The following is a 13,710-nucleotide window of genomic DNA, read 5'->3' on the forward strand; positions in this document are numbered from 1 at the left end:
TATTCACAGTGTTCTAAGTACTAATCTCTGGTTTAATTCATATAATGAAACTTTTTGTTTTTCACACCATACATTTAAAGCCATGGCTTCCCCTGAAGAATTATGGCAGCTGTAGCTCATTACAGGTGCTGAAAGTTGTTAAGACACCTCATATTTCCTTCACAGAGCAACAATTCTCAGAGCTCCCTATGAAGAGGGATGGGTTGTTAAACCACTCTGGGCTTACAGCCGAGTATAGACCACTTGAAATAGGTTTGCAGACTCTTATCTGAGGTAGCCATGGTGAGAGGTGAACCAGGGTGGCCTTTATTCCAGATTAGTTAACTGAGAAAACTTCAGTCTCTGACTCCATCCATCCTTGACTCTGGCTCTTCCAACTCCCACCACATGGCCCCTGACAGATTAACCCCAAGACAATGTAACCTTCAGGGGGGGGGGGAGAGGTTGCCTGCCCCTGGTTTAAGCCATTGCTCAACATTTGGGGACACACAAAGACAGCAATTATGAAGAGTTTCTTTTGTTCGTTTGAAGACTGTCTTTTCTTCACACTGACTAAACACAGTCAGCTGCATCACATCCAGGGTAACAGGTGTAGCTTTTAGGCTCCAGCACATCTCTCTTTTGTACTTGATTTAATTTTAGCAATTTCCTGAGCGTGTAAACATGTGGTGCTAATGACATCATAATGACATAATTGCAGGTGGGATAAGTGAATTGGGAGGCTGAAAATGGGCAAATACAGCTCTACTAGGTCTTTTTGTCTTAGCTGAGAGAATCTGTTTGCCATATTTTCCAGGGGACACATTTCGAAAAAAGTAATTTTGTTTAAAGATGATCTGAGGATGATTTTGCCGCCTGAAGGTTTTGTGTGTGTGTTTGTGTGTTTGTGTGTTTTGGTTGGCCAGCATTTGGCCAGCAGGGGGCAGCACATGACCATTAGACGAGCTAGAGGTCCACAGCCTTTCAAGTTACACTGACTACACAGTGAAAACAAAAATACATTTGGTTACTCTGAACAATTATATATATATATATATTTGGTAGTTTTTTTAATAAAGGAATGCACCAACCATACAAAATGGGTATCTACATAATACAAAAGCATTTGTTGTTCTACTTACACACACATAGGACATAGGATGCAGCCAATTTGCTGAATATAACTAGATCCGGGTCTAATCAATGTCTGTATGGGAGGCTGCCTGAAATCTACATATGCCACCTTAAGTGCCATGGCAGAAGAAAGGCAGGATATAAATGAATTTAAACAATAATACCCCAAAATATTATGCATAGGGCATAGGTGATAACTAACAACTGCAGAACAAATAACAAAATACCACACACCCAGTATTATATCCATTAAATTCCAGGCAGATATATAAAACAAGTGAGCTCCCTGCAAGTAACTGCTATTGCCGTCAAATATAACTAATGCAGGTTTCTTGCAGGTATGTGGAATGAGGCTACTATGTTTACCTTATGCATGATAAATTTGTTGTTTTCAGCAAGGAAGGGATTTTTTTCTCCCATTGGTCAGCCATCTCTCGTATGAAGAAAAACATCAACGGATATCTGCCATGTAGGAAACTTTGTGAAACGTAATGTGCAACGTCGCCCTCTTCACCCGAAACTCAAATGCACCAGTGGAGTCAAGTAGGCACACTCTTGTACTTTACTTACAGATATGCTGCTCTTTCAAATGAAAACTTTTAGCTCAAAAATTGGCGTAGGGGTGACTGGGGAGTAAAACTGGGGCTGAGGTCTGTTGTTCGTAGCGAAATTTCTTAGGGTGATATGTGGCCTTCCTGTCTTGTCCGTCTGTTCCTCAGGACTCTACCCAGGGTGTACCACACCCCTGGCCTTGCCCCTCACTGACCACACGCCACCCCACCCTCGTCCTTTTGCCTGATTGAAATGTGTCCTTGAACTGTGATGGTATCTCTTTTTTGTTCGTTTGCTTGCTTGGAGAGTTGTGACTGTGTCAGAACCCTCTGACTTATGTAGTTGTGAAGTCTTCTTTTTTTTCTTCTTTGGCGATCACTCGTAGTCACTTAAGATTGTCTTCCATGAACACGATCTTAACAGTAAGTGACTGTGGAGGCCAATTCTGGATCCACACGTCCTTCCACAGTGGGGACATAGGTTTCTGGGTGGGAGTTGATCACAGTGAGGGTTTGCCAAGCGTGCCTTCCTCTTAGCATGTTTCTCCCTTTAGTACTGAGTTCGAGTGTCTTCAAAGCCCATGACAACTTTGGTTAAAGGCTGTTCTCCAATTGGAGCGCTCACAGGTTTCCCAGTTGTCGGTGTCTATGCTGCATTTTGTTAGATTTGCCTTGAGAGAGTCTTTAAACCTCTTTTGTTGACCACCAGCATTACACTTTCCATTTTTAAGTTTGGAATAGAGTAGTTGCTTTGGAAGATGATATTCAGGCATCCTCACAACATGACAAGTCCAACGAAGTTAATGTTGAAGAATCATTGCTTTGACACTGGTGATTTTTGCTTCTTCCAGTACACTGGCATTAGTTTGCCCGTCTTCCCAAGTGAAGTGTAAGAATTTTCGTTGATGGAATCTTTCAAGGAGTTGGATCCTCTTATAGTCTTAAGGAGGTACCCCTCACAAACCTCTTAAGCAATTTCTCTACATACAAATGAAACCATTTTTTAGCAGAGTTTGCTTTCTGGCGGCTGGCATAGTGGGTCTGCTTTTAAATTAAATGTTAGAAATGACATTACTGAGGAACTGCTTAAGGTAGCTGCACACTGTTGAATCCCTTTGTTTTCTAATATGCCTCAGGTATAGTGTCATTCCTGGGCATTTGTGGGGCCGGGGAATGGTGGCTTCAAGCAAAGGCCACCATTATTTCCCCCTCAGAATGTCCTGAGATAATGCTCCAGGCTGAGGCATTATTGAGAGCCAGTGTGGCGTAATGGTAAACCTGGTAAAGCAAGGTTCGAATCCCCATTCCGACATGAAGTTCACTGGGTGACGTTGGGCCACCATCTCTTAGCCTGACCTACCTCAGAGATTATTGTGAGGCTGAACTGGGGAGGAAGAGAAACATGTACACCACTTTGAGCTCCTTGCGGAGGGGGGGGGGAGGCAGTATATAAATCTAATAAATAATTTTATTTTATTTTTTAAAAATGGCTGCCACCAGGTGGCAGCTTCCTTAAGAAGTGCTGTTGCTGCTACCGCCTCAGGGACAGCAGAAAACAAACAGCCCTGCTTTGACTACTCCATTTGCCCTGGTAAGCCCACCCACCCGCTTCCCAGCAACCAAACGGCCCCTCAAAAATTGCCAGCATTTTTACTTCTAAGTTCCACAGTAAAACTAATTGAAAAGCCCCCACCCCCCACCCCAAATGCACTAATGCCAGAACGAACATCGTTGTTTGAGTGAAGTTAACACAAATGCACTGCCCAACAGGCAGCAGTAGCATTTTCTATCTACAGTGGTACCTCGGGTTAATAACTTAATTCGTTCTGGAGGTCCGTTCTTAACCCAAAACTGTTCTTAACCTGAAGCACCACTTTAGCTAATGGGGCCTCCCGCTGCCACCATGTGATTTTTGTTCTCATCCTGAGGTAAAGTTCTTAACCCAAGATACTATTTCTGGATTAGTGGAGTCTGTAACCTGAAGCCTCTGTAACCTGAAACGTATGTAACCCGAGATACCACTGTATTGGCTTTCTTATTTATGTATTAATTTATTGCACTTACCGTATTTTTCGCACCATAGGACGCACTCTTCCCCTCCTAAAAAGCAAGGGAAAATGTGTGTGCGTCCTATGGAGCGAATGCAGGGGGGAGGCAGGCGGGAAAAGACCCCAAGAGCTGCACACAAGCTCCGTGCGCTCTTGCGGGCTTTTCCATAGGAGGGAGAAGGGACTGACTGGCCGCATCAGTCCCTTCTCCCACCTCCCAGAAAAGCCAGAAGAAGCAGCGATCTCTTTAAAGGGCTTGCGCGGTTCTGTGGGCTTTTGGGAGAGGTGAGGGAATCCCCCCACCTCCCAGTAAAGCCAGGAAAGGCCTGCGCAGCATCTCCCGGCAAGGAGAGGCTGCACGGGGCTAAAGGGGAAGCCAAAACAGCGAGCGGGATCCATCCCGCTTGCTGCTTTGGCTTGCTCCATAGCTGCGCGCAACCGCTCCGGCAGGGAGAGGTTGTGCGCAGCCTGTACGCTGCTCTTTGGGGCTGGGGGAATTTTTTTTTTCTTGATTTCCCCCCCTAAAAACTGGGTGCGCCCTATGGTCCGGTGCGCCCTATGGTGCGAAAAATACGGTATATGCCATTCCCCCCCCCCAGGACCTTCAGAGGGTGTGCCCATGGTTCTCTCTTTCCCTCTTTTATCCTCACAATAACCCTGTGAGGTAGGGAGCCAGCGACTAGCCCAAGGTCACGCAATGAATTTCAGGGCTGAATGGGGTTGACACCCTCCTAGTTGCACCTCACTAGTTTTCTGGGCAATGACGTCTCTTGCAGGGACATGGCAGGTCAGGCCCACAAGGAAACACAATCTGGACAGGTGTTGGAGTATTCGTGAGAGCAGCACGTATAATATTATACGGCTGCTTCACTGCGTAAAAGAGGGATTCTGTGAATCAGTCCTGCGTCAAGTGGCTCAAGTGATCATCCGCGTGTTTTCTTCTCCAGAAAATCCTCTTTACTACAGCCGTGCAATGAATGCAGCTGGTTCAGCTTGCTTTACACTTCAAGTGTCAGAGCCCAAAATAGCCCCAATTATACGCTAAGGGGAGTCAGTTGCTTAAACAGGGCCAAACTACATGTTTCTGCTAATTGCTTTTTTTTGAACATGTGCCCAACACCTGTCTGGAGCCCTTTTCAACAAAAAGCAGCCACAGGGGAGGGCGGGTGACGGGGTCCATGGCATAGGGAACATTGTGGGGTGGGTGGATTAACCCTGAAGGTGCTGAGGAAAATATCAGTTTGGGGAGGTGATGGGGGGGGCAAAACTGTGCTGCAGGAAATGTTTTTAAAGCTCTGTCTCTATGCTGTGGTCCTGATCCACATCACTCCCCCCTCTCCTGCTGCTTTTTGTTAATGAATACACATATGAAAGAGCATCAGAACATTGCATAATACCCAGGGCATTAGGATCAGCGGAACTAAAATCATATTCCTAGTTTCCAGGAAGTAAGTCTTGTGCTTATTTCTGACTGAATACTTTGCAAAACATGTTGGGCTTTAACAGAGCATCTTTGGCCAGTTGAAATGCAAACCTTCAGTTTTTAATTTGAAATGCAAACAATCTATCTTGCAAAGGAATGCTACCATTTAGATTGACGTAGGAACCCCGTCAAAGAAAAGAAAAGAAGTATCAAGCCTTTGCTTGATTATTTCCCATATTCTCCGACTTCCGTCTAGGATAACCTGTACCAAATAAACTTGGAAACCTCATTATTACCTCATTTACCTGCCAGAGCAAGGAGGCTCTGTGACTTGCCCTGATGATCTGGAAGATAAGCCCATCACTCCACCTCTGAAATCAAGTTCCTGAACTGTGCTCTCCTGCACGCCTCCACCATTTGGGTGTCATTTGGGTTGTCATGGACAGGCTGGATGCAGATGAGTGGTGGGAGGCACCAGTTGGGGAACTCCCAGGAGAAGAAGACCCCAGAACCAGGGGATTGGTGGTGGGATGACAATGAGTGGACAGAGGGAGAAGAAAAGGAAGACTGGGAGGAGGAGGTGTCGAAAGCTGGAGGGGTACAGGGTTTGGGGAACAGGAAGAGGCTGTTGCAGAGAGCAGTCCAGAAGTGGAGGCAGAAGAGAAGGTTGGGTGCACGGCAGGAGATAGAGAGGAAGGCTGCTGAAGAAGCCAGAGAGTCTCCCCCTCCTGCTGTGACCAGCTCCCCTCCCCTCTGGTCCCCAAGACCCCCAAGAGAAATGAAGAGGGAAGAGTAGAAGGGGTTTGTGTGCAGGCAGAGTTTGTGATTGCTTGGGAAAGACCCTGGAGAGGAGGAGGCTTAGAAAGTCAGTTCTCACAATTGTCTCGTTGGAGCAAGACCTACTGAGTAGAGTTGCTGGGATCACCAGGCCTGCACTGTTTGGGTATCTTGAATGAATGAATGAATAATTAATACTTATAATGCACCCATCTGGCTGGGTTGCCCCAGCGCCTCTGGGTGGCTTCCAACATATATTAAAAACATAACAGAACGTCAAAGATTTAAAACTTCCCAATACAGGGCTGCCTTCAGATGTCTTCTAAAAGTTTTGTCGTTCTTTATCTCCTTGACATCTGATGGGAGGGCAGCCAGCATCTGCCAAGAATGCTGCTGCTGCCATAGTTAAGCCCATCCCTCCTACAAACTTTTTAATTATTTCGTCTCCTGAAAAATTGCCAATGTGCCCATTGGGGGGGGGGACAGTTTGCTCAGCTCTGGCGTTACCCACACTGCAGTTAAATTGCCACAAATCAAGGTTTACTCAGGAAACGCTGCTCAAATGCAATGGACCAGCAAGGACATTGTGTGCCACTCTGTAGAAAAGTGAGCAACATTCCAAAGGACGGTGATTCCACTGGAAAGGACCAAGATGAGAGCAACCCCGGGCAATGCTGCCATGGCAAGGAGACATTCTGTGGACTCTTCCTGTGTGACCTGGTGGAGTTTCAGACATAAGCTTCCTGATGCAGGAAGGAGCCATGCTAGTTTGTCCCCTGGATCACACACCTGGTGCACTTCCAAACTGTTGCTATTTTGGGGTCAGATTCAGTCACGCACTGGCAAAATCAGGTTGCGCAGTTGTAGTAGATTGAGAGCTCTTGCCCCAAACACCCACCTTCCCCAAAGAATGGTCTTCCTTTGCTGTAGGGAGGGTGATGGGGGAATACACCAGGGAGGCTTTCTTTGATGGAAATACCCCAAGATCTACGGATAAAGGGTAGTGTACAAATTTAATAAATAGTAAATAATAACACTCCCCCCACAAAGAGACCTGAAAAAAATGCATATTAAATTGTCGACGTTATCTATTCTTCCTGCAAACAAATCAGGATAAATACTCAATGAACAGAATCTGAAGGGCTCAGCATACCTTGTCACCTTTTATTGATTTATTTCACAAGGTTTTATATACCGCTTAAACAGGAAAAAAACCTGAAGTGGTTTATAGCAACAAAATAAAACATATGCAAGAAAGTACTTATAATGAATACTTAAAAAAACAAGTAGACGTATTGTAATTTATCAAAATATAGGTAAAAATCAACAGTTTTTCGAATCTCAGCCCCCTCAATTTGGGGAGGCCCTCAGCCCCCTGCCCACCAATACTGAGTGGGCTGAAGCTCCTTCCACCCCCTATAGTTGGGGCTCCTGTTGGCTAACATTTATAGGCACGGAATTCCAGAGATTAGGTGCTGCCCCACGAAAGAATGAATTCCTTGCAATTGCAGGGTTGTTTAGTTGTTTGTGGTCTTTTCTACACATTCAACACAATGCAGAGCAGTAATATGCTAGAGGTATAAGGGGGCATGCAGCTGGCTAGAGTGGACTGCATAACATTAGGCTGCAAGTGGGGGATCTCATTTTTGAATGCTCCCCCTTTGGTAAAAGAAAAGAAATTCACAAAAATAGAAAACCAGCACAACAGGAAAGGGCTAGAATACTTCTCTCTAATGTGATAGTCTTCTATTTGTAGTTTGTTTACATGGAGAAGTATTCAAAATCAGAATGCCACCCCTCCTCCTCCTGTCGTCTACAGTGGTACAGTTCAGCCTATTGCTTCAGCATTCTATCTCTCATTACTCTCCTATGGAAGAGGGACTATGGAATCTCCACAAACATTCACACACCATCAGAAAAGCAGCACTGGCACACACTGCCCCGCTTTTTAAAACCCAGTATGGCCACTTATTTTCCCATTGGCATGGTGTATCTGTGCTTGGAACTTCACCTGTCATATATTACATGTGTGCCAATGTTCAAGGTGCAGGAAAACAATAGACATGGAGGGGGGGTGCTAAAAAGTGAAAGTGCAAGCCCATTTTTCCAAGCACCTGATCTCAAAATGCACTCTTCAGAGATGCGTTGATCTTCTTCTCCTCCTTTTTAAAAAATGAACAAAATTATGAAAAGTCAGCAGTGTTAACAGATAAAGGAATAAATAGGTCAGAGGCACAAAATGTGCTAGAGGGCAGCCTGAGTTTTGATATGGCAGGCTTTTGACTTTCAAGGAGTTCCTCTGCCCGCCTGGGGAGGGCTAGGGGTGGGGCATGCCACTCAGTGACTAATCCTTTGGTCACTGGCTCACACAAACATGTTTTTAAGCTCTTTGTGCAATCGGCAGGGAAGGAACACGTTGTTCTCTTTGGCACCCGCCCAATATAACTTGTGAGAATGGAAGAACAATGCCAAGCAAGAAACGACAGCTTCTGCAATGGGCTCTGCAAAGCGGAGCAATGTATGTTTACCAAGCATTAGCATCTCAACCTTCCCACCCCCAAATAAGGGATGGAAAAAGAAATAGAAAGCGGAACAAGGCAGAAGCGGCAGCTTCTGGCAGAGAACTTGTTTCCTCCTCCTGAAGGTTATTTTCAGCAGTTTTGTAACTTGTATTTACAGCATTGTCTTCTGGATCGCTCCCTGTTCACCTGACAAAAGAGTCTGCCGCTGATTTAAACCACTCAATTAATTTCCATGCGTCTGGAGCTAAGAGATACCAATGGGAGGCAGGCTTAACTTTCCCTTTTTATGCTCGCAGCCTCAAAACAGCTGGAATAATCTTCCGGCTTTATTGAAACGGGCTCCCATATTGCCAAGCATTAGGACACCCTTAATCCTTCCGTTTTAAAAAGCCTGGCTGTGCCGCATAAACAGAAGCTGCATGGCTGTTAGGGACAGCTCTGAGGCCTTTTCCTCCTGTTTACACATGCAGGATTTCAGCTGCTACCAGGCATAGTTGGGATGAGACACTGAAAAGGGGGGGGGGCGGATTTAAGCAGGGCAAATTGGTTCTGGAACCCTGCATCCTCAGGATTTGCAGGCTGGGTTCCCTCCAACTGAAGTCAAGTCAAGGTTCTCCAAGGGGACAGTGTTGTTGTTTCTAAGAAGGGCAAATGATTCCTAGGGGAATATGAAACACTTTCCTGACTAAGTGGTGGTGTTGTTTAGTCCAACTCTTCGTGACCCCATGGACCAGAGCACGCCAGGCACTCCTGTCTTCCACTGCCTCCCACAGTTTGGTCAAACTCATGCTGGTAGCTTTGAGAACACTGTCCAACCATCTCATCCTCTGTCGTCCCCTTCTCCTTGTGCCCTCCATCTTTCCCAACATCAGAGTCTTTTCCAGGGAGTCTTCTCTTCTCATGAGGTGGCCAAAGTATTGGAGCCTCAACTTCACGATCTTCTTTCCAGTGAGCACTCAGGGCTGATTTCCTTAAGAATGGAGAGGTTTGATCTTCTTGCAGTCCATGGGACTCTCAAGAGTCTCCTCCAGCACCATAATTCAAAAGCATCAATTCTTCGGCGATCAGCCTTCTTTATGGTCCAGCTCTCACTTCCATACATCACTACTGGGAAAACCATAGCTTTGACTATACGGACCTTTGTTGGCAAGGTGATGTCTCTGCTTTTTAAGAAGCTGTCTAGGTTTGTCATTGCTTTTCTCCCAAGAAGCAGGCGTCTTTTAATTTCGTGACTGCTGTCACCATCTGGAGATGGATGGGACCGGAGGGAAAAGTGAGCGGAGTAACGAAGGTAAGTTTTTCTTTTGTACAGTAGTCTAGTTTCTACACACACACACACAGACACACTGCACACCCTTTTCTATCCTCCATCCAGCAAGAGGCACTAACACATGGCAACTGGGCAAAAGCACTGAAGGAGAGTACAGAGCAGAGCTGTTGAGGGGTGTGCCCTAGGGAGTCAAGGTGTGGCTGACAGGTGAAGCCCAGGGAGGGCAAGATAGGCAGGTCTGGAGGTCCACATTTGGCTCTGATGCCTGAGGTTGCCCTCCCCTGTATTAAATGGATGTGAACTTACAGTACCCAGGATGCTACATGACCACTTGGAGGAATGGTGTTAAGTTGTGGGTTGACATAGCCGACGACTTCACTACATAACAAAAGGTCTTGCCCATTTTGATTGCTGGTCCTGGAAATAGAGTGAGGGAAACATAAGAGGGCCCTGCTGGGTCAGATCAAAGGTCTATCTTGTCCAGTATTTTGTTGTCATATTGGGCGACAAGTTGCCTTTCTGCCAGCATACTTGAGGCTCATCTGGGGTTGCAAGTGCCATCCTGTGGCAGGCAGAACTCTCCGCCAGCAAAGCAGCATTCATGCCACTTCCAGTGGCCTCTCAGCTGAATTTTGGCCAACTTTGGGGTTTCCCTGTCCTTTTCAGAGTTTGTTGCAGAAACCAAATTGCTGGCTACAAAGGAGCATAAGAATCTGCCTTGTACCAGCTCAAAACATTAGTCTGTCTACACTGACTGGTAGCAGCTCATCAGGGTTTTAGGCAGGACACAACCTGAGTGCTACCTGGAAATCCCAGGGATTGGATTTGAGAGCTTCTCCTTGCAAAGTAGATGGTCTGGCACTAAGCTGCAGCTTTTCTGAATCAGGTCAGTGTTTTGTCTTCCTAGATACTCTTGCAGAAGCTGACAACTATTTGTTCTCTTCTTCAAGAGTTTTGGTCTGTCTCAGTTTGAGATCATCTGTCCTATATAATAGAAGGCATATTAATCATTATTGCCACTCTCTTCTGTCGGCTCTGGTACACAAGGAATGATAACAATACAACAAAAGTACTTATTTTAGCCTGAGGCTGCCAGGCATGTCAACTACTTAGCTAAATATATAGAGAGAACAAGCCTTCCTGCCAGGAGAAATCAGAACAGGGAGGAACTCCTTTGAAAATCTTTGCTTTCTACGAAGGGTAGACCCCTGCTTTTTTATGAAGAAGAAGAGGAGGAGGAGGAGGAGGAGGAGGAGGAGGAGGAGGAGGCCCTGTAATGCCTTGCTGACAGTAGTCTGTGGAAATGGTGATTTAAAAGCAAGACTCATTAGTACTTCTCCATGCCTGGGTGGAATATAGATTATCTGAGAATGAAGCAAGGAGAGAAAAATTATGAGGCACCCTTACCATTAAACACAGTGCAGCACACCAGTCTGAATTAGTGAATTAGGGCATTTTCAGACACCCGGCTTATTAAGCATCAATCCTGATTTGTTTACAAGGCATTTAGATGATGTTATCCCACACTTTCCCATGCATTTACTCGACATTTTCCTTGCTGCAAGACATCCAGTCTTTTGGGGAGGAAGGTTTGTTGTACTAGACCTCTCAGTCAACTTTAATTGCACAACCTGAATTTGCTGGTATGCTATCAAATCCCACCTGAAAATGTTCAGAAGTGGTCTTGGGTCCTTTTTAAGTTGCTAAATAATGTAAATGAACATGCTGTTTAAAAACCCTTTAACATTTCAGCTGGATTTGATGTTCTTCTTGTATGTTGGTCGCGACTCCTTAAGGATGCACATGCTCAGAAGCAAAAGATTCCTATTCTGAACTTTCCTAGCAGCAAAGTGTTTCCATATATTATCTTTCCTTTTCTGTGATTAATTTCAAAGAGTATTACTTCCCTTTTACCCAGTTAAATAAATCTTGGTATGTTGTTGTAGGGAAGAAAAAAAGAAAAACAAGAGCCTTGTGGCAGCTTAAAGAATAACAGATTTATTGCAGCATTGCCTTGTGTGGAATAGAGCCAGCTTTGTTACTGAACTGGAACAAAGAGAGACAAATAAAGGGTGACTAGAAAATGGACGGAAAGTTAGAACACATTAGGTGAACTGGGCCCCAAATCAACATATATATTGTCAGTGCTATTTTTCTAGAAAAAGAGGTGCCGGAACTCATCATGAAATGCCTCCCTTGTTCTCTTAGAACGCCAATGGTGCCCACCTGAGAGGTGCCGGAACTGAGTTCTGGAAAAAAAGCCCTATTGTTATGAGCTTTTTGGAAGTAGGCTGTATGCTGAGACCCTTCTAACCCTTGGATCCAGCGAGTGGTGAGGTGATTGCTTGGGTGATGGGCCATTAGGGGGAACAAAGGAATGGGGCTCTGTGTGAAATGGCAAATGGGTTGGTGGTGTCCTCCCCCAACTCACAGATAGTTAGAAAGACAGAGCCAGAGTTTAGAGTTGAAAATGGCAATGATGCGAGCTAGAGAAAAAGCAGCAAGCTGAAGAGAGAGTCAGAGTGATGTTTGATTTCTGTTTGAATTCAAGGCTTTGACTAAGGGAGAAACAAGACCCTTTTGGGGTGTTAAGACTGGGAACCCCTCCATCGCTGCCTCAGGTTGCATATATGTGTAAATAAACCATATGTCAAAATGACACCACAGCCTCTGCTGTGTCTCATCCCCAAAGGGAAACATGAACCCGGGGAAAGCACCTAGAAGCCTTGGAATCTCACACCACAATACACTTCTCAGGGTACTGGCAGTGGAGACTGGTGTATTGGGGCGAGTGGGGTTCTGCCTTACCAACTTCAGTCTACCCTCAGCTATCCAAGCATTCCTTTTAGAGGTGAGAGGATCTTTTGTTTTCTTTCTGCCCCATTGGAAGACATGGGGCTATAGCAGACAAGAAGGCAGAGTCCCACAATTTAAAATAAAAGCTCATAAGAGAGAGGTTTCTGTAAGCATATCTGCCCAGCCTGAAATACAACATCAAAATGCAGTTCAGCGTTGTTGTTTTTTCTTTTTTGAAGAGGAGCTTGAAAGCTTGTTCTGTTTCTATAACACATCTCCTCCTCATTTTGAATCTCGATTTCTGGGCACACTTGTATCAAGCAATGCAAAAGTCCTGCTAGCTTTGGCACAAGAAAGAGGCAGAAGGTTACCTGCCAACACCACATGGTAGCTCCATTTGTCACGTTCGATGGAGGCTGTGTGCAACTTCTGGGTTTGCCAAAAGCTTCAAGAGACACACACAGAGCTTCTGCTCAATCGATGAGTCATTGAACTACCCACTAGGTACTTTTGCGCTTCAAGCATGGTATTATTTTTCATAGCTAACTTCACTGCAGTGTGGCTGCCTCGCACTCCCTTATTGACTGAACCAAGAAAAAAAGAATATATTTTCACAGTACACCCTCGGTTATTTCCCAATGTGCAGCAACACTGATGACAAAAGAATGACTCTAAAGATAAACCTTTGAATTGCCATATATATATATATATATATATATATATATATATATATATATAAAACTGGCTATATCAAGTGCTTCATTCTCTAATTGTTGGTTTTGGGGCCCTGACTATCATATAGAATTATGGGGTCCTTGCATTGAGATGTTAGGCTTTCTTCCATCACTGTTGTGAAACTTACAGCAGCTGGTGATTATTTCTAGGTTATGGAGAATGGGGCCAAATGACAGATCCATGCAATGCAATATTATAGGAATGCACTCATTACAACAAGCTCAGAAGCCTCTGAGACTGCCGTTGAGGGATGAGTAGACTGTGGTCCTACAAAGGGTGGTGGACTATAACTCCCAAGATCCCTGGCTACTCCGGCTGGAGCTGATGGGAGGAGTTGGAACCCAACAACGTCTGGAGGGCCACAGATTCCCCTTCCATGGTGTAGTCAGACATTTGTAAAGTGGCAAAAATATATTCATTTCTAGATATTCAGTTTGGGAGGAGCAATATGGACTTGGTTCCATTGCTGTGCCTG

Source organism: Podarcis gaigeae (genome assembly GCF_964106915.1).
Source record: "Podarcis gaigeae genome assembly, chromosome: 12".
NCBI classification, from domain to species: Eukaryota; Metazoa; Chordata; class Lepidosauria; order Squamata; family Lacertidae; genus Podarcis; species Podarcis gaigeae.